We start from the raw sequence: 27,630 nt of genomic DNA, 5'->3' as shown, positions 1-27,630 counted from the left end.
TAATTATTTACGTCATTTTGGCGCCCGAATAGGGACCCCTCCCCCACCTCACGCGCCGGTTGGTGCGTTGCAAGCTCTGTCCCCTGCCGTCAGTTAGACGGAACCTACGCGTACCGGCAGGATTTCCTGCATCTCCCTCTGACTCAAGGAGGTGACGAAGACTGCGATCAGTGCCCAGACGAGGCGGTGAGGAGTGCGGAGGATCCCGACCAGAGCCTAGCCGAAAGAAGCAAGGTCCGAGGTGTCAAGAGGCCCACCAGTTTTCCGAAGTTTTCCGAAATTTTCCGAAGGTTTCCGAAGTTTTCCGAAGTTTTCCGAAGTACCGAGTCGAGTCCAGTCGAGTTTTCCGAGGCCTTCTGTTTCCGTGCTTCCCGGTGAGTACCATTGCTGGGTCGTATCTAGATGGGTTTGGGTACACAAGTCCGGTCTGCACTGTTTTTAGGCAGTGTATCTGTACTGTTTAGCAGTATATCTAGTATTCCGAATTTCTGCACTGTTACACCAGTGTATCTGTACTATTGAGCAGTACATCCAGTATAGGGGGTAGTCATCTATGTCTCAAATGTTTTCATGTGATTAATGTCGTGGTATGAATGTGATCGTTTAATGTGCATTATTGTGTTTCTTGTATCAACCAGCTGTAACTAGTATTAAGCAGTAAGGATCGAGTATTCAGTAATAAGTAAACAAGATGCAGTTTTTTAACAAATTAAAACAGATAGGAACTAGGAAAGGGATACTGGAGGAAGAAATTCCTATTCCCCCTAGGGACACTCCAGGTAACTTTATGTACCATAAACATGGCATAGATGCCATATTGTATCTAGATTTATGGGCCGATTACACCAAGCACCTAGACGAAAGACACAGATGGCCTGTTACCGGAACATGGGATGCCGAGTGCATCATGAAGGTAGAAGAAGCATTATGGAAAAAGAAAGCTAGACAATCCCAGAAAGACGCCATAGAATTCTGGCGTAAGGAATCACATAAGCGTGCTGAGAAAGCACTCCGTAGAGAGGACAGACTTAAAGAATCAGAAAAAGCCCAAGAAAATGAATTAGTTATTGAAGGAATCCGAGTAAAAACAGAACAAATAGACCGTGCCCGAAACAATCTTGTAAACGGAATGTATCTCGCGGCCGAAGGTACACCTGAGGCCCTATCAGAAATACCGAAAAACTTACCGCCACCATTAGTTCCAACTAAAGTAATGCATAAGACTACTAAAGACATTTTCCTAAATTCTTACCTAGAGGATGTAGCACCAGCTTACGCCAATCTGCCTGTTCGTGCCCTGCCCACTGACAGGGACGGGGGTGGCACTACGCCCCCAGATCATGTTCCGCCAGTACCGCGACAGACCTCCCCTGTTCCGCCAGCTCCGCCACTTCCCGCACCCAAAACTGACCTACCGAAACAAGTCCTACCTGATCCCACCAAACGACAAATTCAAGTTCAGGTACAGACTCCGCAGGGAGAAAATGCCCAAGCATCCGCTTCAGGAGGTGCGACTGCGGGTCTTCGGACCCCGCCATTAACACGCAGATTCAATTTCAGGGACACGCAGAGTCCTCTCACGTTCCAGTCACCCCGACTTGACGCATTTAAAGAAAACATTTCCGTTTGCAGATATGATCCAGTACCCGGAAGAAACGATCTAATGATATTAGCATCACTACGGTTAAGATCTGCCACTGATATCTTGCTATGTTATGTAGGAATGAAGGAGCGGCTCGATAGAATATATGAGTTTGTTCAAACAGGGAAAGACCCTGACAGTATCAAGGATGCCATGGATAAACAGAAAGTTGACATTCAAGCACAGATATTACGATTTTTCATAAATTGTTTAATAAGAGAACGAGACAGGCCTGAGACAGATCAAAGTGAATTAGATGCACTAACAAAGTGGGGTCAAAATATAGCCGAAGGAAAACATGACAGGGGGGCTTGCATAGCCAGTATGTACCAGAAAATTAGAAGGGCAGTGATAACGGCACATCAGAAAGGGAATGAAAAAGCTTCCTCCGAGGAGGAAGAAGAACTTGCAGAACCAGGAAGGTCTACAGATACTATAGCGTATGTAGGTAAGGGAAACTACCTTAGGAAGGGCATCCGTCCGGAAAACAAGAGAGTTTTTCTCTCTGCTTTAACAAACCCGAATTCCTCTGAACATCAGTTCCAGGAAACCGATAAAATGCTTCGAGACCGAATGGGGTACCATGTACTCAATTCTATGGATGAACAGGAACTAGCCCGATCAGCCGTGTTATGGGCCGAAAACCCAGACATATATAATGATGACACGTTAGCGCAGACATTCTTGAACCTTTCCCCAGAGGAACAGAAATTAGCAGGCGTATACATGATTCAGCACCTCCTCATCAAGTTCAGAAACAACCATTCCGATCCAGGTCCCTTACACGAAACATTAGAAGCACTACTCATGGATAGATGGAGAGGTTTCAGTACCAAGTTAATACAAATAATTCTAGAACAACGACATAAATATAACACTTTCATAAGCTCTGAATATGTTCCCGCCCCGCCTCCAGAAAGAAAAACGTATCACATGCAATGCCTGAGTGGCATTGAAAGTCAGAACCCCTTACGAGAAGTACACCCAGTTATGGGTGCGGACCATGCCTTGAAACGTGTATATGTACACACACCACTGACTAAGTTAGAACTGTTAGAAATGAAGAAACTAGTTCCGTGTCACGATAAAGATCCGGCAGGTTTTCACAGAGAGCTTAAAGACATGTTACTCATGGGGGATTACACGTATGATGATATTATGACAATTTTAAAAGTACTGTTGCCCACGGGCATTTACGAGAAATTAAAGGAAAAGGAATGGGAGGTAGGAGAGACAAAGATTGCATGGGCAGAAATAGAAGACGAAGAAAGCAAACGAATCCCCGGAGTAGGCCTTGGGGACAAGACTAAAGCATTACCCGGTTTAATAGTACAGGTTTTGCCAAGATTATTGACAACTAGAAAGGAAGATTGGGACGTCATCTCGTCCTGTAAACAGAAACAAGATGAAGATACTAGTGACTTCTATTCAAGATTCGAGAAATGTTTCATTATAAATAGTGGCCTACAACCAAGTAGCGAGTCATATCCACACCTTTTCGTATCAAAATTAGTCGAGAATTCCCTACCATTAGTTAAAAATAGAGTGTACAAGGTTGAAAGTACTTGGCAGGCAAATACGCCATCCCAGATGTTACAAATGTTACAATATCATCAGAACAGAATTAGGGAAGAACAAGATCAGGAACAGAAGCGTATGAAAGACACGAAAATGAAAATGTTAGTAGCTCAGACGGTCCCAGCCGACGGTCAGAGAAAAGGTGGGACCCAGACAAGTCATACTACAGCTCCCGTTAAGGGGACATGTAATTACTGTAAACAGCCAGGGCATTACGTACACGAATGCCCAGTCCTGAAACATAACATCTCAACAGGTAAAAGTAAAGAAAGACCGCATCCGCCTAGACAAGACCAGGTCCAGCAGCAGACCCCACAAAATGTACAGCCAATACAGAATACACAGCCTATGCATGCTCCATCCCACACAGCACAGACAGTAGCAGTACCACAACCACAGCCCATTGCCGCGACTCAGCAAGTTTCGCAACAAATGTACCAATATGCCCAATCTGCATATCCAGATTACCCCCGATATACATGAAACAGCCTAGAGAGGGAAGGTGGTTTGCCTCTTATTGAAATTCCTGTAGATCAAGAAGGTCCTTATGTACATAGTCACGTATTGGGAAAAGACAGAAAGTTTTTAATTGACACAGGGGCAAGCCGCACCACAATCAGCCATAATGAAGTCCCAGGGGCACCCCTCTCAGGCTCACAGAATGTTTCCCTTGGTTTTTCAGGACAGCCTATTGTAAATGAAGTATCGGAACCAGTACCGTTGGCTGTGGGTCCATTATCACGAGTCACAGATTTGTTACTTACGAACTCATGTCCAGAAAATCTGTTAGGAATTAAAACACTGAAGGCTCTAGGAGCTATAATATGCTGTTCCCCGGAGGGAGTTAGACTCTTTCTACGGGATTTCAAGGGTCATTATGTTTTACGAGATTTTGATGTCAGATTGAAAAATGTACCAGATCACCTATGGGCAAAAGGCCCAGCTGACGTAGGTTGTATGCATATCACTCCATATCGTGTTACACTCAAGACAGGAGTTGTTCTACCCAGAATCAGACAATACAAGTTACCACCCGATGCTGTAGTGGCTTTACTGAGAATCATTGAAGAGCTTATTGCCCAGGGAGTGGTTGTAGAGACCGACTCCAATATCTGTAATTCACCCATCATTCCGATTCTTAAACGTACAGACCCCAATGCACCGCCAGTATATCGGCTGGTGATTGATCTTCGAGAATTGAACAAATGCATTGTACCACAGTACCCTGTGGTCCCCGATATCTCTTCCCTATTGACTGCTATTGATTCAGAAGCAGCGTTCTTTACTGTAATAGATCTCAAGAACGCTTTCTTCAGTGTACCTATTGATCCGGAGAGCCAATATCTCTTCGGATTCAGTCTAAATGGACGAAGTTTCAAATTTTTCCGCGCACCTCAAGGATTCACAGAAAGCCCCAGCATCTATAGTCAAGCACTGAAAAGACAACTAGATTGTATTCAAATGCCAGTTAACACCGCTTTACTGCAATACGTCGATGATCTACTGATCACCGCACGAAGTGAGCCCGAATGTGAACAAGCATCATTGACAGTTTTACATTTTCTGGCAGACAAGGGACACAAGGTGTCTCCTTCGAAGCTACAATTCTGTGTTCAGCAAGTTGTGTACTTGGGTCACTTGCTGTCCAAAGTGGGGAGACAGCTCACTCCCGATCGCATTCAGTTAATTGTAAATATGCCACGACCCCAGACACAAAAGGAAGTGCGGGCCTTAATAGGCCTCACCTCGTACTGCAGACAATGGATTCCTCAATATGCATTTCTAGCTAAACCACTCATCCAGTTAACGACGCAGGAGGCAGCAACTTCGCCTGCCCTCCCTTGGACTCAGGAACATACACAGGCCTTTGAGGAATTAAAGAAAGCATTATGCCAAGCACCAGTTTTAGCGACACCATGTTACAGCAAACCGTTTACACTTTTTGTTACAGAACGTGATGGTACAGCATTGTCTGTCCTCACTCAAGACCAAGCAGGTTCACATAAGCCTTGCGCTTATTTTTCAAGTACATTGGACTCAGTAGCCCAGGCACTCCCTGCGTGCTTAAAGTCAGTAGCAGCAACAGCGTTAGCAATCAGACAAAGCGATTCAATTGTTTTAGGCCATCAGTTAACAGTACAAGTTCCACACTCTGTAGAGGTTCTTTTAAACAGAACTCAGACTCAACACTTGACTATAGCACGACTGACAGGTTACGAATTGACACTATTCCAGCCACACATAGAAATCAGACGCTGCAGTATCTTGAACCCAGCAACACTGTTACCTACAGTTATGACAGATCCAGCCCCGCATGATTGCATAGAGATCATTAATGCAGTAACAAAGCCCCGACGAGATTTAACAGATGTTCCATTGACAAATCCTGACCTGACACTTTATGTGGATGGTTCATGTATGAGAGCAAGTACAGGAGAATTAGTGGCCGCGTATGCAGTGACCACTGAAACTGAAGTTAAAGAAACACATCGTATTGATACACTGTCTGCTCAAGCGGCAGAGCTCATTGCTCTGACCCGAGCTTGTATTCTAGCCAAGAACAGAAATGTCAACATATATACTGATTCCCGTTATGCGTTCGGAGTTGTACACGACTTCGGCATGCTGTGGCAAGAACGAGGTTTTCTGACCTCTCATGGTGCCAAGATCCAACATGGTCCCCTCATTCAAGCACTGTTAGAAGCAATACATCTGCCTTCAGGAATATCAGTCATGAAGTGTAAAGCACATACTAAAGTCACAGATTCTGTTTCCCAGGGTAACGACCTGGCAGACCAGACAGCAAAACATACAGCACTGACTCATACTCAGACAACTGATACAACACAGACAACAGAACCGACAAACTGTATGACAGTCAGGGATCCCGCACTAGATGTTATCGATATTCAGACACATGCTACTCCAGAAGAAATAAAGAAATGGATTGAACTAGGAGGGATCCAGACAGAACAAGGTTGGATGACGAAGGGAAAATCTACATGGTTTCTCCCTGACTCTATGGTTCAAGTCATGATAAATACAGCACATAGTCCTGCACATCTAGGAGAGAAAGCGATGTTAGACAGTTTACAAAATCTTTGGAACAATAAACACTTACGAGCAGCAGCGAAGCAGAAAGTGCGTACTTGCATGATCTGTTGTCAGTTCAATCCAGGAAAAAGCGTCCCTGTAGAGCAAGGTGGATTTCATCCTCCCGATCACCCTTTTGAAGTCCTCCAGATGGATTATATCCAGATGGACCGTTGTCGAGGATTTAAATATGTTCTCGTAGTCGTCTGTGCTCTGTCCCGTTGGACCGAAGCATACCCAGTCCCAGATTACACTGCTCCGACCACTGCCAAACAGCTGGTTCGTGAATTCTTCCCACGATACGGCTTGCCTCGTGTCGTGTACTCAGATAACGGTCAGCCATTCTCATCTGCCTTAATGAAAGAAGTTTCTTTATTATTGGGATACCAGTGGAAGTTCCATTGTGTCCGACATCCCGAAGCAGCAGGCCTTGTAGAAAGGCATAACCAGACACTAAAGATCCGCCTTGCCAAAATATGTCAGGAGAAAGGGGTCGACTGGATAGTCGCCCTGCCAGTGGCACTATTCTACATGAGAATGGTCGCCCATTCGAGATCAGGGCTATCCCCGTACGAGGTGGTCTTTGGCAGACCACCGAATATGTGGGGGACGCCCATTCCGAAAAAGATTACTGATGTTGATTGTAATATGTTGACAGATTACCTTGCCTCCTTGATGTCTGCACTCCAATCATGTCGTTCACAGGTTGCCGCAGCGTTCCCTGACAACATTGATGTAAAGCCACAAGACGTCCGTCCTGGCGACATTGTACTAGTTCGCAACTTCGACAGAAAGAGTCCGCTGGAGCCCCGCTGGAAGTCCCCGAAGACCGTTCTTCTCACCACAAGGACGGCCGTGAAAATCGAAGGAAGAAAGGGGTGGGTTCATACGAGTCATGTGAAAAGATTCCTTGGACTGAAACCTGACCGAGACTCGTCCACCCCCACCAAAGACTGTGTCGAACCAAAAGACTTTACAGAATCTGAACGAGAAAAAACTCCTCAAGAAAATTATCGCATGAAACTCCGATCTAGCAAGTCAGACAGTTTAATTGTTTAAGTCCTCCCCTAGGTGAATCGGTTAAATAGTTTCTGACATGTATCCCCTAGATCGAGATAGAGAGAGAGAAGCTAAGAAACGTACATACTGTAAATCACTGCGTAGTCACTGTATAGTGACCCTATTAATCATGTTTATTCTAAGTATTCTAATCATTGTTGCTAGCATCCTATTACCAATCTATTACCCTATTTTCAAGCGTGAACAATCTGTTTATAATGTCTCTGCTGAACACATTTTTAGCAAGTTACCTCCACACGAACTTTCCTACAGACTTGCGCTGCGCAACAATACATTCATCAGTATGCTACACCATTCTCATCAAACTAACAATGCTACAGACTGCTGGATATGTGGCCGACTCCCTCCCTTCCAGAATTTCAAGGGAGCTCTGCCCCTCTTTCCGTACCCATTCACTCACAATGGCTCCTGCGGAGCATGGTTTAAAATAATTAATTCCTTAGATCCTGATATTGCTGTTTTCGATGGGGGTTGGGTTTGGGGAAACTTGAACTTAGTCCTGCTAGACGTCTGTTACCCAGATAAGGAGGGACTCCCCACTAGAATAGGAACTGATCTAGAAAATGAAGTATATGGATTAGGTAATTATACAATTAGCCTCATGATTCTTACTGTTGAATTCGAAGACACGCCAATTATACCCACTATGTCAGTATTGCCAGTTACTGGTGCATTATGTATCAGAAAGAAAGGTTCAGTACTCTTAGGTCATAGTAAATGCACTACTGTGATCGAATTCAGTGATCATGGTAAGTCATCCTTTAAAGCTATCAGTCATTCCTACTTTGTTTGTGGTCACACCGCATACATACGTCTACCTCCAGATTGGGATGGTACCTGTTACATTGCATTCCTTCTGCCACCTGTTTTCCTAGCTCCCCCTGATTACCATAGAAATACCAATCTAGTAAAGAATAGACCCAGAAGAGATATCCCACTTGTCGACTACACAGAAACGGCATGGGAACAGTACACCGATTTTAATAAAGGATTCTTTTTCTTTTTAGGACCTGTCCAGAATAGTAAATTAATACGTAGATTAACTAGAACGCTTGAAGCAGTAGTGAATGAAACTGCCTCCGCCTTAAGTAACTTAACAGAAGAGCAGTCCGCTATGCGGGTTGTTGTCCTTCAGAACCGTCTTGTTATTGACGTCATCTTGGCAGATAGAGGCGGAGCCTGTAAGGTCATCGGGTCAAGTTGTTGTGTTTTCATACCACAAAACGCACCATCTGTATATCAAGCTATTACACGTCTCCATGAAATTGCAAATCAGATCCATCAGAATCCAGGCACCTGGACTTGGTCCGGTTGGTTCTGGACAACGTTGACAGCTTGGGGATGGAAGATCCTATCCTTCCTAGGCATTGGCCTAGTCCTAGTATTCAGTTGCTGCCTGTGCCTACAGTGTGGGCCAGCGATTTGTGGACTGTGTGCCACCTCTTGTATTGAACATTCCAGTTTTTCCTCAAAACGTAAACGAAAGAAAGAAGAACAAATGATGTTACAAGAACAAACTGATCGATTCATGAGGATCGATATTTCATGAAGGGTCCGTAGGGAACAAGGAGGGAATGAGGAAATATAAATTTTTGGTCATGTTATGTTCCCTAGCGCGTACCCCACCGACTCCATGTACCAGCTTAAAGTGCATGTAACTTCCCTCCTATGCCAGCTATGAAGACGCAAATACATTTGCGTCCAACGTTAACTTGTCCTCTCTCAGATCCACCCTGAATGGATTATATAGTCCGTTCTTAAGTATGCTATGACACCGTCTTTTTGTAGTGTACTTTACATGTTTTCCTGCTCTGACAGAGTAGGCCCTGAATTTCTGCCATCGAGCCTCTTTTTTTGGCTTCTGACTATGACAGCCTCAAGCCCAGGCTGCTTCTGTACCCGTGAACTCTGACTTACTCTCAGCGCGGCCCCTCGCGCTCAGCTCAGCCTGCTTTCTGCCAAGACTGACTATAACCTTCGAGTTATCTGTTCCGCTCCTCGAGAATGCATTCCTGCCTACTAGCTCCAGTAAACATCCTCTCCAGCTGCAGAGCCAAAGGGCCGACCTGTCTCAATGCAAGTAATTCACAGTCTCTGTTACCATGCTTCCATGGAAGGCCTCGTGCCCCCACGCTTCTCATGTAGACACTTAGGCGCTTATACACGCATCCACAGTTAGCATAGAATAGCTTCTGCCCTAGAGACCTTTCCGCCCAGATAGTATGGTTCCTAAACATCAGATATCAGATACGATAAAAGTACAAGTTGATCTGACATGCCAGACTTCTGTCTCTTTCCGTCAGTGTAAATGTCAAGTCCCCTGCACCCCGTCAATCACACGTCATGCAGCTGCGCACGCATCCAAGCTTCCGATTTCTGCTGACATTGCAACAATTCTGTTAGCACCACCCTTAGGTGCCACCCACTTGCGTCACCTATCAGTGACGTTTCTAGCACACACCTCCAGTCCACGCCTAGTTCACGCCTCTTGATTACGTACTAGTAACACGTGCATACTGTTATCTTGTCTTCTCTCAGCTGTTACGCCTCTTGCACCATTACTTATGATGTGAATTAAGTATATAAGCTATGTAATGTCAATAAAGTTTGCTCTATCCCTTCTGACACCCCTGTGGTGGTCAGAACATGATATCCTGGTCACGACCATTCCTTTATGAGGAATAAAACCCTTAGAATCTCTAACACCACGGACTCTGTCTTTTTTCATCCGATCTGAGTTATTATTGATTAAGTACTTACCTGCATAGAAATTAAGAGAGTAAATTAATTATTTACGTCAATACTCTAATGAATAAACTTAGTCAAAATCAGGAAGTTGTTATTAACAAATCTGACAAGGGGGGTAATATTGTCTTGTGGAAAAAGGAAGAGTATATGGCCGAAGCCATGAGACAGCTTAATGACCCCACCTGCTATGAAAGATCAAATGGGATGGCCTACAAAAGAGCCAAAGACAACTTGAAAAAACTGCTAATGTCTTACAAAAGAACTAATTTGATCTCCCAAGCTGAATTTGACTACCTACATAGAGAACATCCGGTTATACCGATATTGTATTTGATCCCTAAAATTCATAAGCAGAAAATTCCCACTCCGGGCCGCCCCATCATAGCGGCCATTAACAGTGTGGGGGAGAACATTTCACATTATATAGACTTTTTTCTGCAGGACATTGTCAAAGATTTGCCCAGCTATTTAAAAGACACAGGGGACTTTCTTAACAAACTTAATTCTATTCAGTGGCGTGAAAATTGGTGCATTTTGACTTTAGATATAGAGTCCTTATACACCTCCATAGACCACACTAAAGGATTGGACGCTATCACACACTATCTTGGTTTTCGATCTTGTGAATATTATGCACATAACAAGATGTTGTGTGAGTTGATACATTGGTGTTTAAATAACAATTACTTTATGTTTGCCAAGAGTGTCTGGAGACAGGTGCGAGGTGTGGCGATGGGATCGTGCTTCTCCCCCAGCTATGCATGCTTGCATGTTGGCTGGTGGGAGGAGCGCGGTCTCACCGGCACTCCCGGATTTGATAAGGTTAAATACTGGAAACGGTTTATTGATGATGTGTTTTGTATTTGGGAGGGGGATGAGGAAAGTGCTAAAGTTTTTGTTGATGCTTTAAATCAGAATAATGATAACTTGTTCTTTACGGCCCACATCAGCAAGGAGAAAGCAGATTTCCTAGATGTTCATGTTACAATTTCTAACAATACTGTTGCCACGTCGTTATATCGTAAACCGACGGCTGGCAACAGCATATTACATGCTAGCAGTAAACATCCCCAACACGTCATCACTAATATTCCATATGGGGAGCTGCTCAGAGTTAAGAGAATTAGCAGCACTCCTGAAACCTTTGAACAAGAAGCTCAGATTACGATAAACAGATTGAGAGCTAGGGGATATAACAACAAGGTCCTTCATAGCGCACTGAGACGATGTCGAGCCAAGTCTCGGGAATCTCTTCTGACATCTGAAACCGTGGACATGGAATCAGAGAACCCTGCTCCTCGACTTGTACTGGTATTCAGCAAACAAGAGAAACAAATAAGGTCCATTATGAGGAAGCACTGGTCCATTTTGCGTACTGATAGTGTCCTGGGTGATATTATCCCCAGTGCACCTACCATTACGTACAAAAGAGCACCCAGTATGCATAACTGTCTAGTCAAAAACAGCCCTGAACTAGGAAATGGTAGCGCTTGGCTAAAACAAAAAGGTTTCTTTAAATGTTCCTCTTGTAGGGCATGTAAATTCGGTGTAAATACATCATATTACTTTACACCTTTCAGTCCTAGGAGGAAAGCCATCCGGGGTTACTTTAATTGTCACAGCGAGTTTGCAATATATGTCCTGACGTGCACCTGTGGCCTACGATATGTGGGCAGTACCAAACTACAGGTGCACGCCAGGATTTTGCAACACTTACGAGCTATTGTAAATAGTGACAATACGTACCCAGTAGCACGTCATTTCAAGTCCACTCATAACAATGATTTGTCCAATCTATCATATTATGTTATTGATGTGGTTGCGCCCCTCGTTCGAGGAGGCGACAGAGAAAAACTGCTACGAAAAAAGGAAACCGAATATATAATTGAACTAGACAGCAAGTACCCCAATGGGCTGAACACCACTGAAGACCTACATCATTTGTTGTAGTCTTACTAATCCTAATGTTCTCATATGGAGTTTTTTCTGTATTTTTCTCCTCAAGGTCTTTCTGAATATAACAACTGATACCAGATGGCGCCGGCTTGGCACCACATGGGAGTCCATAAAGGATTCATTTATCACACGGACCTTGATGTATATTGCCTTCCTGTATATAGTATCTCTCTATCCATTTATAGAATAATTTGGGGACTAATGATTTTCAGTCTACCGATAATGTGTTTTTATTTCCACTAGGGTGCACTTTCACTATATTTTTAATATAAGATCACAATAAGATTTATCACCAGTGGGTAATCTAATATCAGCGTTGATATACTATTAGCACATGTATATATTGATGCTATTCATTTTCCTGATTAACACTCGGATATGTGTCCATTTGTCCAATGTAATGCCATGTAAGTTGGAAAAGATATAGATTTTGTAAATAAGAAAATAGTGTGTATTTTTGTAAGATATAAATATGTATATATGTATAGGAGTAGGCATATGTATATATATATTTTTTGTATAACTTTGTATTATTGTACATAGATAATATATATATATATATTTCTAATTGTATATAGTTGGATTTGAGCTCAATGGGCACATTTGTGTGCAGGATTGATATATGCATATTTAGTATGTTTTATACATGGCTATGGTTTAATATGACACTGTAAATGCATTCATGCAGATATAATTTTTTAAAGATCATCAACTCTGATATGTTTTTTTTTTGATTGTATATAGAGGTGTGCACGTATTCTTATAATGAAATACGTGTTTTTTCTATGTCTACACCTTTGCAACTCACGTTAATGGGTGGAGCATCACTGATAGAAAAAACTGTATAAATTTGTAGCTGACCAGGTGCGCGGTGTGTGACCAAGAGCACTAGTTGCTCGAAACGCGTAACCAGAGAGGTTTTAAATAAAATCTCCTTGACTGCAACCATTGGGTCCGTGTCTTCGTTTCCACAGAAGTGTGGTTTTTTTTGAAGATTGTTCTGTTCATATATATATATATATATATATATATATATATATATATATATATATATATATATAGATGTAGTTGATGTGGTACGCAATGGCAACTTATCTCCTTATCTCTAAGCTCAAAATATTTTCTATGTTGCAAACATCGATTTCTTTTGTGGTATAAATCATTGTGCTTATTTTTTTAACCATGAGAGGAATGAGGAAAAGTGAATGAAAATTTTATGTGAGGCATCTCTTAGTTATAGACTCTTGGGAGCACACATATCAGGCAATCTATGGAAATGTAGAAATCATTACAGTCAGCGGAATTATGTTCATACATATTGCTTTCAAAGTGGAACATTGATATAATAAAGTGACAGCTGCTGACATTTTACATTCTTTTCCTCAATTTATTTTCAATATTACTTTGACTTTATATGAATAACATGTGAATTCAGAATGATAAAGTCTGCAGAACTATGTACTCTCTTAAGCGCCATTATTTTTCCAAACCTTTAACCATTTTTACCCAATGGAAGGCAATTGGACAATGTATGAAGTCAACATGTCCTGCTAACAGGTGAATATTTCTTGTTTTATTCAAATAAAATTACTTTGTAAAAGTATAATGTACCTTTTGCTGAAAACAGACTCATTATTTTTGTCATAATTATCTGTAGGCATTTCGTGGAGTGTGTGATTTGTTTTCTTCAGGAAAGAGCTGTAATACTCTAAAAACAAGCACTGGCAAAGCCAAAAGTTCTAGCGTTGGTCACCAGCCTTCTTTCTAGCTTTGTAACTACAAGTTTTGTGTTGTCATGTTTGTGACATGCGCACATTGGCTTACTAGGTCATGTCACTGAAAGGAAATAATTTGTGTATGAATGTCCTTCTTATGACAGATCAGAAAACTGCCGTTCACATTGAAAGTAGCCAATAACTGACGTCGGCTCCCCCAGTGGGCAAAAGAGAATTGTAAATAACACACCACACCAATGTATGACGAGGGCTGGCTGAAAGCCCTATGAGTAAGTGTTTTCAATAATTTACAATATAATTTAGTATAATCGAAAGGTCCTAATGTCAGGCCTAAAATGAAGACACATGAGCATTTAAAGAATAGTAGTGTGCAGGTTGGAGGGTAAGAGTGCCTCCATTAAAGGAATGGTTGACGTAATGAGGAGGAGTCTAAATGGAGGCATAAATGCAAGCAGAGGGATCAGGGGAGGGTTGATTGATGGAATGGAGAGTAAACAAAGTTACATATTATGAAGGACATTGGTGGGGAAGTTGCAATAGATGGAATGTGCATATGCGTATGGAGATGGAGGGATCTAGTAAGACCTTTGTAGAGAAAGAAAAAAATGTGTCACGTTTCTACAAATGACATTGAATAAGAGAAAATTGTGTGGGGGGGGGGCATTCGTGGACAAAAGTAGAAAGACAGCGAACTGAGAGACTTATTTGTAGACAGGCAGATGGGTTGTTGATCTGTGGAAGACTTGAAAAAACATTGAAGGATTTAGACTGGCACATAGGGATAAAAAGAAGGGATGTGGGAATGAGAGAAATAAAGGGACGTTGTGGGATCTGAAAAGTGCTTAAATGTTCAAAGGAAGATGAATGAGGAGTGAATTTACATAAGTACAAGGATCTAGTGTGGCCAAATATAAATAAAAGAGAGGGGTTATCGTCAGGGCAAATAGTATATTTTGAAAGATCCGACAAGGTCACAGATGTGAGAACTTAGAGACATCTGTGAAGGCCAGGTGCCACAATGCTTTAAAACCAATATTGGGCCTCATATGCACAGACGTTTTTCACAAAACCTACAGTTCACAAAAACACAGTATTTGCAACCGAGGACAACTTTTTTAAATGCATCATACTCCTCTTGGTTGCCATAAAATTCTTTCTGACTCTTTTAATGGACTACTCCAATCAATTATAAATTGGAAGTAGGAAGAGGCGTGAACGAGGTTTTCAAAAATCACAATAGAATTGATGGGTTTCACAATTGAATTTATCAATCGGTTGTGACCACAACTGCAGTAGCAAACCATTGCTCAGTTACTGCCACCTGAGTTGGATGATAACTGATTTGAATGAAAAGCAGAAGAGAATCAGGGGAACCAGATTGCTCTTTCGGAATAGGGTTGAAATGAGGGGAGGAGGCATTGATCCAGAGACCACTGCCTCTTCCCCACGAAGTGTTGCCAAATGGGAAACATTGTTTTAAAAAAGCGTCATCTACCCCTCTAATGGGCACAGGCTATTTTAACGAAATTAACGGCCAGATTCATCAAGCCGAAAACGGCTCGCAAAGGGCCAGATTCTGAGAATCTGGCCCTTTGCGAGCGCTATTTTTGCATTTGGGATTCATCATCCCAAATGCAAAAATCGCATATTTAGAAATTGCATATTTGCGAATAATTGCATTTAAGGAATCTCAATTAGAGATTCCTTAAATGCAATTCAAGAAGCATTTAAAAATTGCGAAATCGCTATTTTGGGCCGCTATTTTGCAGCGAGGTCAAACCTCGTGGTAAATAGCGAAAACGTAGAAAAATGCATTTAAATGCATTTTTCTAAGTTGCATGTTACACACACATGTCCTTTGGACATGTGTGTGCGCAACACCAATGTAGATTACATTTCAAGGGTGCTACAGGGTGTCCTTTGGACACCCCTGGCACCCTAGAAATCGCATCCTTATTTGCGATTTAGCAAATTGCTAATCGCAAATAAGGAATAACTTCCTTATTTGCGATTAGCAATTTGCTAATCGCAAATAAAGAATGTGTAGGAATCGCAATTTATTTAGCGATTCCTACATGAATCCCGTTTTGCAAGTCCTTAATAGCGATTCCTTAATAATCGCTATTAAGGACTCGCAAAACGGCACTATGATGAATCTAGCTGAATGTTTCCTGTTTGAAAACGCTGTCCCATAAGATCCGCATTCGCGGTCAATCATAGAGGCTTGCAAACAACACCCTGCATAACTAATATTCATGAGGTAGGTCGTTTTGCAATCATCCTTGAATGGAGATTTGAGATTCAGCCTGTCAATTTGCAATGCTAATTGCTTCGCAAACTGCCAGTGTGCAAATTGTTCATCCAGGGTTTGCAAATGATAATAAACCATCAGGACCATAAATCTTTGAGACCGACCTGAAAGGTTTCAAGTGCCTTATTCTTATTTATACCACATGCATTTTTAGCATCAGTAATTAAAAATGCTATGCATATATGTTTTATGTGTTGGATGCGTTGCTTATCTTTAAGTGTGCATACAAATGTTCCATAGACCTTGAAAATTTATGTTTCTCTTCCCCTACTCCGTATTTAATTTTATATGTTAAAAACATTACAATATTGGATGCATTAAAGAATCGTGTTTGTGTCAATGTAGTGGAAGACGTTTTACACAAAATATTTTGAATTTGCTCGCATTTGCCATGTCTGTTTCTCATCTATATTGAAGCTTCTCTGGAAAGTAGAGTGTTCATTGCTAGGGTTAAAAGACAAATTGTGTCAATTGATAAAGGGTCTGATTTAGAGATTGGCAGACAATATATTTCGTCGCAAATGTGACTGAGTACCCTTTCAGCCAAACTGTAGGTCCACCCGCCTTGTTTAGAGACGTGCAGACCGCAAGGTTTCCATTGGCAGAGTCACCGTCCCCTCTGTTGATGGAGTGTTTCCTCATACGGAGTAGGGGCTGTCGGTGGAAAGTCATTACACCATCCGCCCTATTTAGAGTGGTTGGTGTAATGTCCTTATTTTCTGTCTGTCACAGCAAGCTAAAATCCAAGAAAATGGGAGATAAAAAAATATTAATTACCCATCCCCCCCAGCCCACCCACCCCCATAGCTTTGGGGAAAAAACGAAATTATGAGCATTGTTAGTGTTTTGATTTACAGCAACAACGTTTTGTGCCTTGAAGGAAACAGCCGTGTTGGGGGCATCTTTGCAGGTATAGAGATGACCACTGGCGGTGTTCATATCTAAATTTGACGGACATCAGTCCATCAGGGTGGTTGAGTAGTGGTTCTAATTATGGACTAGCTGTGGAGCTGTGGAGAAGTGTGGCTCAATAGTTAGAGCGTCAGACCCTGATGCAGAGGTCTGGCCCGGGACCAGGGTTCAATTCCCGCCACGGCGGGTCATAGGCTCAATTTCCTTGGACCTGATAATTCTCGTCTCGGTGCCTATTCTAATCATGGGTCCCACTCTGCAACTCTGGGCAATAGCTTGCTTAATCTCCACAACGGCCCCAACAGCGCTAGGAGGCCTGGCTTCACCTTGGGGGTGCCCAGGAGTGGACATTTCACAGGGAAAAGCCAGGAAGGGTTCCCAGCGGTATGCGTTACAGCGCCGTTGGGGTATTAGTGCGCTTTACAAGTACAAATTACATTTACTAGCTGAAGACTTTTCCAGATTCTGTAGACCCAATGGAATTAAATAAAATGAAAATAGCAAATGATATGCATATTTTCTCTTAATAATAAATGATAAAATGTGAAAAGTCAAACAAAATTTATTGATTTGTTCTTGATATTTAGTATTTAAATAGCAGGTGTTCAAATACTAGTTTAATCTTCTAAGCGATTATCACAAATTATAACATGCCTCCTTCAGTTAACTGTTATTTGTCATTTGTTGTTATGCCACTGGATACCATGTTCATCTTCATGTATCTGTGATCACACAGCTCATATGACACATTTCATTGCATGCAACATAAACTCGTTCAACCTTCCTGATAAACTGAAGTCCAAGATGCGCCTCCAGTGTATCATAGAAGAAGGATACTAAAAACCAGGTTAATCAAAATGATCACATTTGAATTTTCACTGTATGCTTAGCCACCTGCAATTTTAGACTTTCAATATGACATGTTACCGAGCCAAGAATTGATTCAGACCCTTCCAGTGCCCCGAGCATCTCTAGCACTCCCATTTGCTCAAGTCGAATAATTTATTAAGTAAAATCATCTATTTAAAAATACAGCAGTATCTAAATGTAACTTTTGAAACATTTGTTACACTTTTCTCCCAATTCAAATGTAGTGTTGTATCTTGATTTTACAAGAGGGTGCTACAGACAAATCTTGGTTCAGTGATAGCTCTGCCATATCTGAGTTACCATTTCCAAGTTTAACCCGGGAAGTTATGCATTTTCATTCCCACCTACAGACAGATTAGGCTGTCTGTTGTAGACGACCTATCGTCTCTACTCAGTGGCGTTAACATTAGCCCCCCACGGTATGTGGGGCCCTTCCGAGCTCCAGGGGCCCCCCATCTGGGACTGTGCACGAGCGGGCCCCCTGGCATGAAAGCTCTTGACTGGGTCCAGAGTGTCGGGACGGCCCCCTCCATGTACTTTGCAGGCCCCACCCCTCTTGTTTCGATACACCACTGTCTCTAATAGAATATAAAATACACGCCTATGTTGGGCTTTGGATCGGCTCTTGATTGAATGACTTTCTTCTCTGTCTCAATTACCGGCTTCTTATTCAATGGCTTTGTAACCTTAATTTGTGTATGCCCCATCTCTGGAGCATCATTTTTTTGCCATGCTTCTGATTAGATGACTTGCATCGCTTGCATCCTCCCAATGCTGACGCTAGGAACATTTTATTTTGTTTAGTTATAGTAGTCCATAGTAGTGCATGTTCTTCTGTGCTATGTTCCTCGCCTGCTCGTTCCTGATCATCTTCCCAGGCTCCTGCTTTCACACCCCTTCTCGGATCCTTTGTTGATGTCTCATCCCTCTCCATCCAGTTTGTCACTTTTTTTCCCCATGTTCCCAGCCTCTGCGTTCTTCGTTGCTACTCCAACCCACACCTTGCTTTGTCCAATCATCTCATGGCTTCCTCTTTCCCACTTGCCTCTTTGTTTTTAGTTGCTTTTTTCAAATTGCAAAAATGTTGGTGAGGATTCAACATCTGCACACTGCTACTTGACAGCTCCAAACTTTTATGCACTTTCACACATACTTTTACAGGGAGAAACACCATTCCAAGATAACCATTGTGGCTTCCACATGCTTCCTGACATCTCGACCCTCAGGCACACCTACACGGCCATCTTGAAATTGTATTTTGTCATAGAAAATGCAGCCCAAGATGGTCACTGGTGCATATTTATTTATTGTTTCTTTGCCAGAGCAAACAAGCATTGCCAAAGATAATAGTTCACCTCTCACTTTTAAAAGGTGAGACTAATTGGTTTGTTAACTTCAGACTGCTCGGAGACACTTGGCTCTTTGAGGACCCACTCTATTGCATCTCTCTACCACAGTCCTTTTGTTTAGAATTGAACATTTGTATGGTAAATGGATGATAATATGCTCCATTTTGTTAGGTCTTTCTATTAATTAATTTCTATGAGATTACACTAGTTCGATACTTAAATTTACTTTTGTTTAAAAGACCAAGGTGATTATCCTGATGGGAAAACTGTCAGAAGCAATGTTCAATTTTTTGCAATAATAGTTTATTGCTTTTCAAGACAAAGAATGAAAAAAAGAACCTCGAAACATACATGACTGTACATGTGAAGGGTTACACGTAATAAAATTAAAGTCAACATTATAGTATTTACCTATTAGTTCACTTATTGTTGGTTTTGGAAAGTCAGTAGAATAACTGGTCAAGTACCTCTACCCATCTATTTACAAACTCTTGTCTAATTAGAACAGAATAAGATTCATATGATTCCATTGCAAAGGCAAGGCTTAACAGTAGCCCTCTTCATTACTATAATACATCCATGCCCCTCGATCCGAACTGTAATTCCCATTTCTTAGACTGGATAACCTTAGGGTGGTGTTCCTTCAAACTTTTTGCCTTTCTCCTCTATTTTTGCTGATTTAGTTTTTGTTGGTTGTATGATTCTGTGCATTTCACTATTGCTAACCAGTGCATGTGCTCTCTCCTTTGAACATGATCAAATTGGCTTACACCCAATTGGCACATTTAATTTACTTTTAAGTGCTACAGGTGTCCAGGGCATGTAAACTGAATGCTACCTGTGGACCTGCAACATTGATTGTACCACCCATTTAAAAAGCCTTTTAAACATTTCTCAAGCTTGCCATTGCAGCCTCGTTGTGCCCTTTGAACTGTCAATTTGACCTGGCAAAATAAACCTCTTGCCACTCCCACTCCTGACTCTTATTTTTTAATGCCTATAAGACTCCCCTTTAGTGGGCCCAAAATAGCCCCCCAGAGGGCAGAGTGAATCATATTCAAAAAGATGGACATGTACTTTTCAATTTTACATATTCGGTAGTGAAAACTTCTTAATTGTTTTTTCTCTCCTGTAAGGCCTACCTCTCCCATAGAATAACATTGAGTTACCTTATTACACTGAATAGGTGATAACTTTCAATCGGACGCAGGCAGAAATATTGAGTTTGGTTTTTGAAAGAATTGTAATGAAAAACCCTTTATTAATGGTAAAGCCGGGTTTTAAATTTTCATTTCTGAAAATGGTATTTTCAGAAAGGTGACAATTGCATGTCCTAACAATTTGGTGCCTGCAGTCTGCCTCTGGCTCACATGGTTAGGTGTAGCTGGAAGTTGGTTCTTTTGTATTTCTCCCAAACAGTGAAATGAAGGGCCATAGGTGTAGGCAAAATTGGCAATCTTTGATTTGATGAGGAGGGAGAGCGGTCTTCTTCCACACTTGCACATCACAAAGGCTCTGCCTGAGTGCACTCACAAAGACTTTGACACTAGTCTGTTGAGAGCTCCGAGCATCTGGGGCCAGGGAAAGGAGGTAGGAAATTCCAAGCACCTCTGGGGTGGAAACCTCAAGGACATTCTTGCCTACTTCAAAGAGGGCACTAGATAAGAATATGGGACCCTCAGTCCTGACTCTTCAGTGCACCTCTGGACCTGTGGAAGACTCAGAAAGACTGCTGTGCTGCTCTGCCATCAGCACTGCTTCTCTGTTGCCCAACTGCCCTCCTGCCTGAGTGAAGGACTGGACCTGCATCTTGCACCCAGGACCACTCCAAGGGCCAGTTGGCTGGTCTCCTGACCAGAGCCTCAGGGACCGAAGGTTCCAACCATCTTCAACCCAGTACCTGGACTCTGTCAGCTGTGAGTCCTACCCTCCCACTTGGTGCCACCCAGTCCTGGTACCCTGAAAGAGGCCCTTAAAATGTTCTGAGGGCCTAGCTGTGGTCCCAGGGGAACCGACACAGCACAACATATCGCCTCACAAAACTCTGCATCAGAACCGCTGTGCATTTATCTCCAACACAGGACTTCGCATTGCAGCCTGCAGTATCATCTGAAGCGCTGCTGCTCATCATATCCTCAATGCAGTGCACCACATCTGAAACTCTGCAACTTTTTCGGAATCTGCCGGTACTCAACACATCTTCAACATAGAACTTAGCATCGGAAGCCAGCGTCCTCGACAATGATGCTATACCCTGCATTGCAGCCTCCCTCGCAGGGTCCCAGAACTGCTCCTTTAGATGCATCTCCACACCAGGATCTTGTACCCCCTGTGCTGCATGACACATCCTCGACGTGCTATTTCATAACGGTCTGCAAGCAGTATTTAAGGTTCTCTTGTTCAGTGGGCTTTAGTAGGTTCCTGTAGTTGCCTGTGCTCCGTCGCTGTTGGCTTGAACTTGTGACTTTGTCCCAGAACAGCGCAACAAGTAAACCACAGTTGACCCTTATTGGCACTGTTTTTATTTAAGTCTTTAAAATTGCATTTTTCCAGTTCTACTGATTTGATTTTTGTCATTTTGGTCTAAAATAATTGAATACATTTTACTCTCTTTTTCTAAATTGATGTCAGATTTGTCTTGTGTGGTTTTTTCACATTATTACTGTTTGAAGTTCTGTACAAATACTTTACACATTACTTTTAAGTTAAGACTGACTACTTTTTGTCAAGATGCCAGAGGGTTAAGCACAGGTTAATTTGGGGTTTGCTTTTGTTTCACCCTGACTGGGATTGTAGTTGCTGCTTGATGAGGATTTCAACCCCCTCAACCATCAACCTACTTTCTAACATTGGTGTTCAGTGGTGGGATTTGGACTTGTGGTTGTGCAGTGCTGTACAGTGATTTTGTATTACACTAAAATCCTAGATAAATAATTTGATTCCACTTTGGGTGTTCTTAAATTCTCCTTGATTGCCTCTTTTGCTTTTTCCAAATCTACTCTCATTGCTACCTTACGATCTTTAAGCCTTCCTTCAGTAATTGAATTTGAGCTGGCCAACCTGGAAAGTTACACTGTGATTGAGCACAAAGAGTTCTGAAAGGACAAGGGACTGCAAAGCAAGAAGGGAACTATTAAGTTGGAGCTTCATAAAGCTCTGAGGTCCAGGACAGAGATCTACCAGTTACTGACAGCAACTGAGAAATGGAATAAGGAGGATGACATAGATGAGCAGTAGCAGGGCCTGGATACCAGCCCCTTAGATGCAGCACTCTGCAGAGGGGGACGACTCATCTCCTGAGTTGGAACTTCTTGCTAGAGTGGGAATCAGTCTGTCCCCAGAGGAGCTGGTGGGTAGGAAGACACAGACGGAGTTCTGTTTAAATGGCCAAACTCAAGTAGGAGGAAAGATTAGCCTTAAAGTGATTGTCTCATGAAAGGAACTTCAAAGAGCTAGACCTGAAAGGTAAACAAGAAGAGTTCATCAACAGTGGTGGCAGCTTACTTGTAGTGTCTGAAGGGGACAAGAAGTGCCCAACTATGTGGCAGGAGTTGACATAGACAAGCGGTTTTCTGCCTATGAGGTGACCCTTATGATGACAGGGTCCCAGAAGAGTTTTGGGGGGTGGAGGTATCACCAGTGGCATAATGAAAGGTGAGGGTGCTCCCCTGCAAAGTATATGTAGGGGGATCACAGTAAACTGGACCCAGAAAGGAGCTCTTGGTGCATGGGCCCGCTGTACATGTAAAATGCTAGAGGGGGCTCCCCTAGAGGTCATGGGCACCCGCACCGCAGGTCTGCAGAGGCTAATGTTATACCAATTGTTATCACTCTGGAAAGACTTGCCTCCAGTAAGAAGCTATACCTTACTTGCACTAGAGTTGGAGGACCAGATGAAGTACATTCCAATGAACACCATCCTTGTCACCAACTTTAGACTCGCTTAAAACAAAAATAGAATAAGGTTCAGGGATAGCCAAGAGATGCAGAACAAGTCTTGGGTGGATTTTCTTGATTATGCCAGAAAGGCACTGAATGGTGAGGTGCGGGGCAGCAAAGTTTTTGATTTTGCTGGGCTGTTTTAATCTGATACTAAGAGAGCACATGTTCAATATCTGTTTAACAGAGCAGCGCCAGCACCTAATTGATAGTAAGCTCATTGACCCCAGGGGGCTTACTAAGGAGGGAGACCTCTGGGTCAGCATCAAGGTGTCCATAGAGGTACCTGGATGGGATAAAAAATAGAAGGGTGGTCAGGGGTCCCACCATAAGAAAGGGGGAGGAGAAAAACACAATAATAGGGAACCGTAGTTGCCAGACCCAATTTTGATCAGAAGAAGAAGGGATTCTTTCATACCCCAGTGTACTGAGCGCTCCAGATATGGACACTCTAAGGGAGACAACAATTGTCCCAAGAGGGCACAGCCCCCCACCGGAGGCCAGACATCTGGGTTGGCGAGTGTAGCGCTTAGAGAGGAGGTTGTCCCAGAGTAAGCTATGATCAGAGAGCAGAGGTTACCTTAGTATTTTCTAAGGGATAGAGAGTTTGTGACAAAAGTTCATATATCTTCAGATACCTCTGATTATAGGCAGTGGGTCATCATCAATGAGCAAATATTGGAAGCTCTGATAGACACAGGTGCCAGTATTACTACCATGAGGTGTGATCTGGTATCCTCTGAGCAGGTCATCCCCAATATATTCCACCATGTCTTAATTGCAGACAACCATGAGGGTTACTACCTGGTGGCTCTTGTTCCCCCTGAGTGAGGAACGGCGGGGCGGGTCTCAGGTTCTCTTAAAAGTAGCTGTGAGACCGACCATGCCTGTAGACTGTCTGTTAGGCTGTGACCTAGAGCAAATTGTCTGGAAGGAATTTGAGCTTAGGTCACACCTGGAGATGTCCGAGTTACCTGAATGGGTCTGTATGACCATAAGACCCATGGCTGCTCAGCTGGGAAGTCTAGGAAGCCTGAAGCCTGGAACAATGGCTCAGGCAGCTGCCAGGAAGAGGAACGGGTAGGGACATGGGGCATGGGAAACCAGCCTCTGGAGTTCCCATGGACCAGGTTGATAGGACATCTGAGGAAGCCGCACACATGCCTACCAGGGAGTATATTGCCATCCTGGAAGACCTGCTTCAGATTCCTGGATGGAAAATTGAGGGTGGGCCCACTAGGGGGTAATCTTGCAAGGTGCAGAAGGAGTGTCTCACTCTAGAAGGCTTGAGGCCCAGGCAAAAGGCGATCGGTCTGGAGATCACCTTATATATTGGGAGATTGACCTCCTATACAGTGAGGCTAAGGTTCCTGGACCTTGGGCATCCCTTGTTCTTGTGGTCTCTAAGTGTTACAGGCCTTTCATACTGGTTTGGCTCATGATATACACCTGGGAGGTCACCTGGGGGCAGGACGAAATCCTTGCCAAGCTTGTCTCCCCCTTTTATTGGCCCCAGATGTAGACTGCCTCAAACACTTTCTGCAGGGCTTGTTCCACCTGCCAGGCCTGCGGGACAGCAGGGAAAAATCTTAAGGCTCCCCTGCCTGTCATTGGTACTCCCTTTGAGTTGGTTGGCATCAACATTGTTGGTCAGTTGGACGCCAAGGCAGCCTTGGGCAGCAGGAACATCCTGACCTTGGTAGACGACACCATCCTATACCTAGGGGCCATGCCTGTGAGGTTAGTGACTGTGCCTGATGGGGATTTTTATCTATGTGGGGTTCCCCAAGGAAGTAGTGTTCTGCAGAGGCACTAGCTTCATGTCATCTTAAATGAAGTCCATGTGGGATGAGTGTGAGTTAACCTATAACTTCTCCACAAATATCATCCTAAAACAAACTGGCGTGTTGAAAGATTCAACAAGAGCCTGAAAGGCATAGTTCTAGGCCTGCCTGTGCCCATGAGGTGGAAGTGGGACGTCCTCTTACTTTGCAGGCTTTTCTCCTACAGGGATGTGCCACAGAAGGGGGTTGAGCTTAGCTTATTTGAATTCATCTATAACAATCCTGTTAGGGGGCCTGTCAGCCATGTGAGACAGGGTAGTAGCAAGCTACAACAAACCCCCATCAGGATATGGTTAGTTACATGCTGGCACTCTGCAACCAGATGCAGCTTTTCTGGTGGAAAAAGGTGAAAGATGATCTTGAGGCTAGTCAGTAAGAAATTATACACTGGTACAACCAGCAGGCCACACTGGTGGATTTTCAGCCTGGCCACAAGGCATGGGTCATGGAGCCTGTGGAGCCCAGAGCTCTTCAGGATTGCTTATGAGGTAAAAAATCTGTAGTGGGATGCTAACTACCTCTTGGATCTCAAGAGTGCCAGAAAAACCTCCTCCTACAAATCAACCACCTCAAACCTCACTTCGAGATATCTGAGGTCACCATGCTCTTGGTGAAAGATGATGGAGTGGAAGAGGAGAGTGAATCTCCCCCTGACCTTCTGTCTCACCAGCCAAGAACGAGATGGTTTTAATTGCTCCCCTTATCTGACCCCAGAACAGCAGAGTGACTAACGGCAGTTGTTGGGGTAGTTTTATTCCCCGATCGCCCTCACCCCTGAGCTTACACAATTGTGTGCCCCCGAAATAGACAGTAAAGACGGTCTACCTGTCAAAAACACAATTTACAGGCTGTCGGATAAGATGAGGACCAGTATCAAGGAGGAGGTCTCCACGATGCTGGCATTAGGGGTGATCAAGCCCTCCAACAGTCCCTGGTCCAGCCCAGTGGAGCTGGTATCCAAACCTGCCCTACATGGCACCACCCCAGAACTAATCTTCTGCATGGACTACCGAGGCTCCATTCCATCACAGACTGATTTACACCCCATCCCCCAAGTTGAAGAGCTCATTGACAGGCTGGGTATTGCCAGGTTCCTCAGTACCTCTGATCTCACATCATAGTACTGGCAGATTGCTCTGAAGGGGGGGAGGTATTGAATGGGCTGAATTCTCAACCCTTAGATGGCCACTTCCAGTTCAGGGAGATGCCCTTTGACTTGAATAATGCCCCTGCCACCGTTCAGGGGGTGGTGAGCAGGGTCATGGTTGGGAAGGAGGTATTCTGTGCTGCCTACCAATTTGACATAGCTGTCTTCAGCTATAGATGGGAATAACACCTGTACCACCTCCTAGACTATCTTTCCAAATATCCAGTTCTACTTATTGTATTTTTGTTATTTTGGTCTCAAATAATTGTTTACATTTTACTCTATTTTTCTAAATTGATGTGGACCTTTTCTCATGTAGTGTTTTCAATGTATTACTGTTTGAAATGTTGCATAAATACATTACACATTGCCACTATTTTAAGCCAGACTGCTTTCTGCAAAGCTACCGGAGGGCTGAGCATAGGTTAATTTGGGGTTTGCTTGTATTTCATACTGAACGAGATTGTAGTTGCTGCTTGAGTAGGGTTTCACTTCCCTCAGCCGGTAACCCACTTCCTTTATTATGAGTTTCCACACTAATAAAGATCTTCTGGAAACTCAGAAGAGCATATAGGCATCTGTCCTCAGTTAGTAGCAAACTTAAAAAAGGCAAGTTGAAGCCAGCTATTCAAAACATATTAGATTGGGTCCCCGGTTCCATCTTCATCCCACTTAGCCTATCGGAGCCATCCATACAATTATACCATACATTATACCTATCATATATTTAACAGTTGCCTCCTTCACCCGACCAAACCAAGAACACCCCAGTGAGCACTACAGCCGCATAGTGGATCTGTTCACAGAATCAGTGTTCTAACTGGAGAAGAGAATGTGTTTACTAAAGGGCTCCCCCAGAAAGCAGCAAACTAGATACTTAAAAACTAATTCTGAGATTTGAGAAATAGAGAGTTTGAAGCATGCTCTAGAACTTGCAACTGGCAGCAAGCACAAAGGGAACTCAAAACCAAATCAGAACTGCAAGATCACTGCACTTCATGATGAAAGGTCTTTCAGCAGGAGCTAAGGGTGCTAAATGTCAACTGCTGTGCAACTCTAGGGTGAGGGACATTTTGCTCGAAATAAATCTATACCTGTGGCGATGAACTGCTTTGTGTGATATCTAGAGGTTGGGGCCAGAAGGGAAAGATTGAGGTGGAAGAGTGATAGTACAACTAGTGTTGAATTTCCACCTGGAGCATAGAAGAATTGAAACTTTGTCATTAGTTAAAAACACTAGTCTTGATGGAGGTGATAGAGTGAAGGGAAAATTAAATGTAGCCCACAAAGAAAGCATTGTGAGACTTTGTTGCGCAAGCCAGTATTCTGTATGTGGTCAAGTTATGCATGGAGTGGGGGGTGGAGGTTTGAACAATACCTCTTCTGGAACTCTGTGGTGGCCTCCAACCTGCTAGGGTGCTGACA

Source organism: Lissotriton vulgaris, chromosome 2_2, assembly GCF_964263255.1.
Source record: "Lissotriton vulgaris chromosome 2_2, aLisVul1.2, whole genome shotgun sequence".
Classification (NCBI taxonomy): Eukaryota; Metazoa; Chordata; class Amphibia; order Caudata; family Salamandridae; genus Lissotriton; species Lissotriton vulgaris.
Note: the sequence above shows the minus strand (reverse complement) of the source record.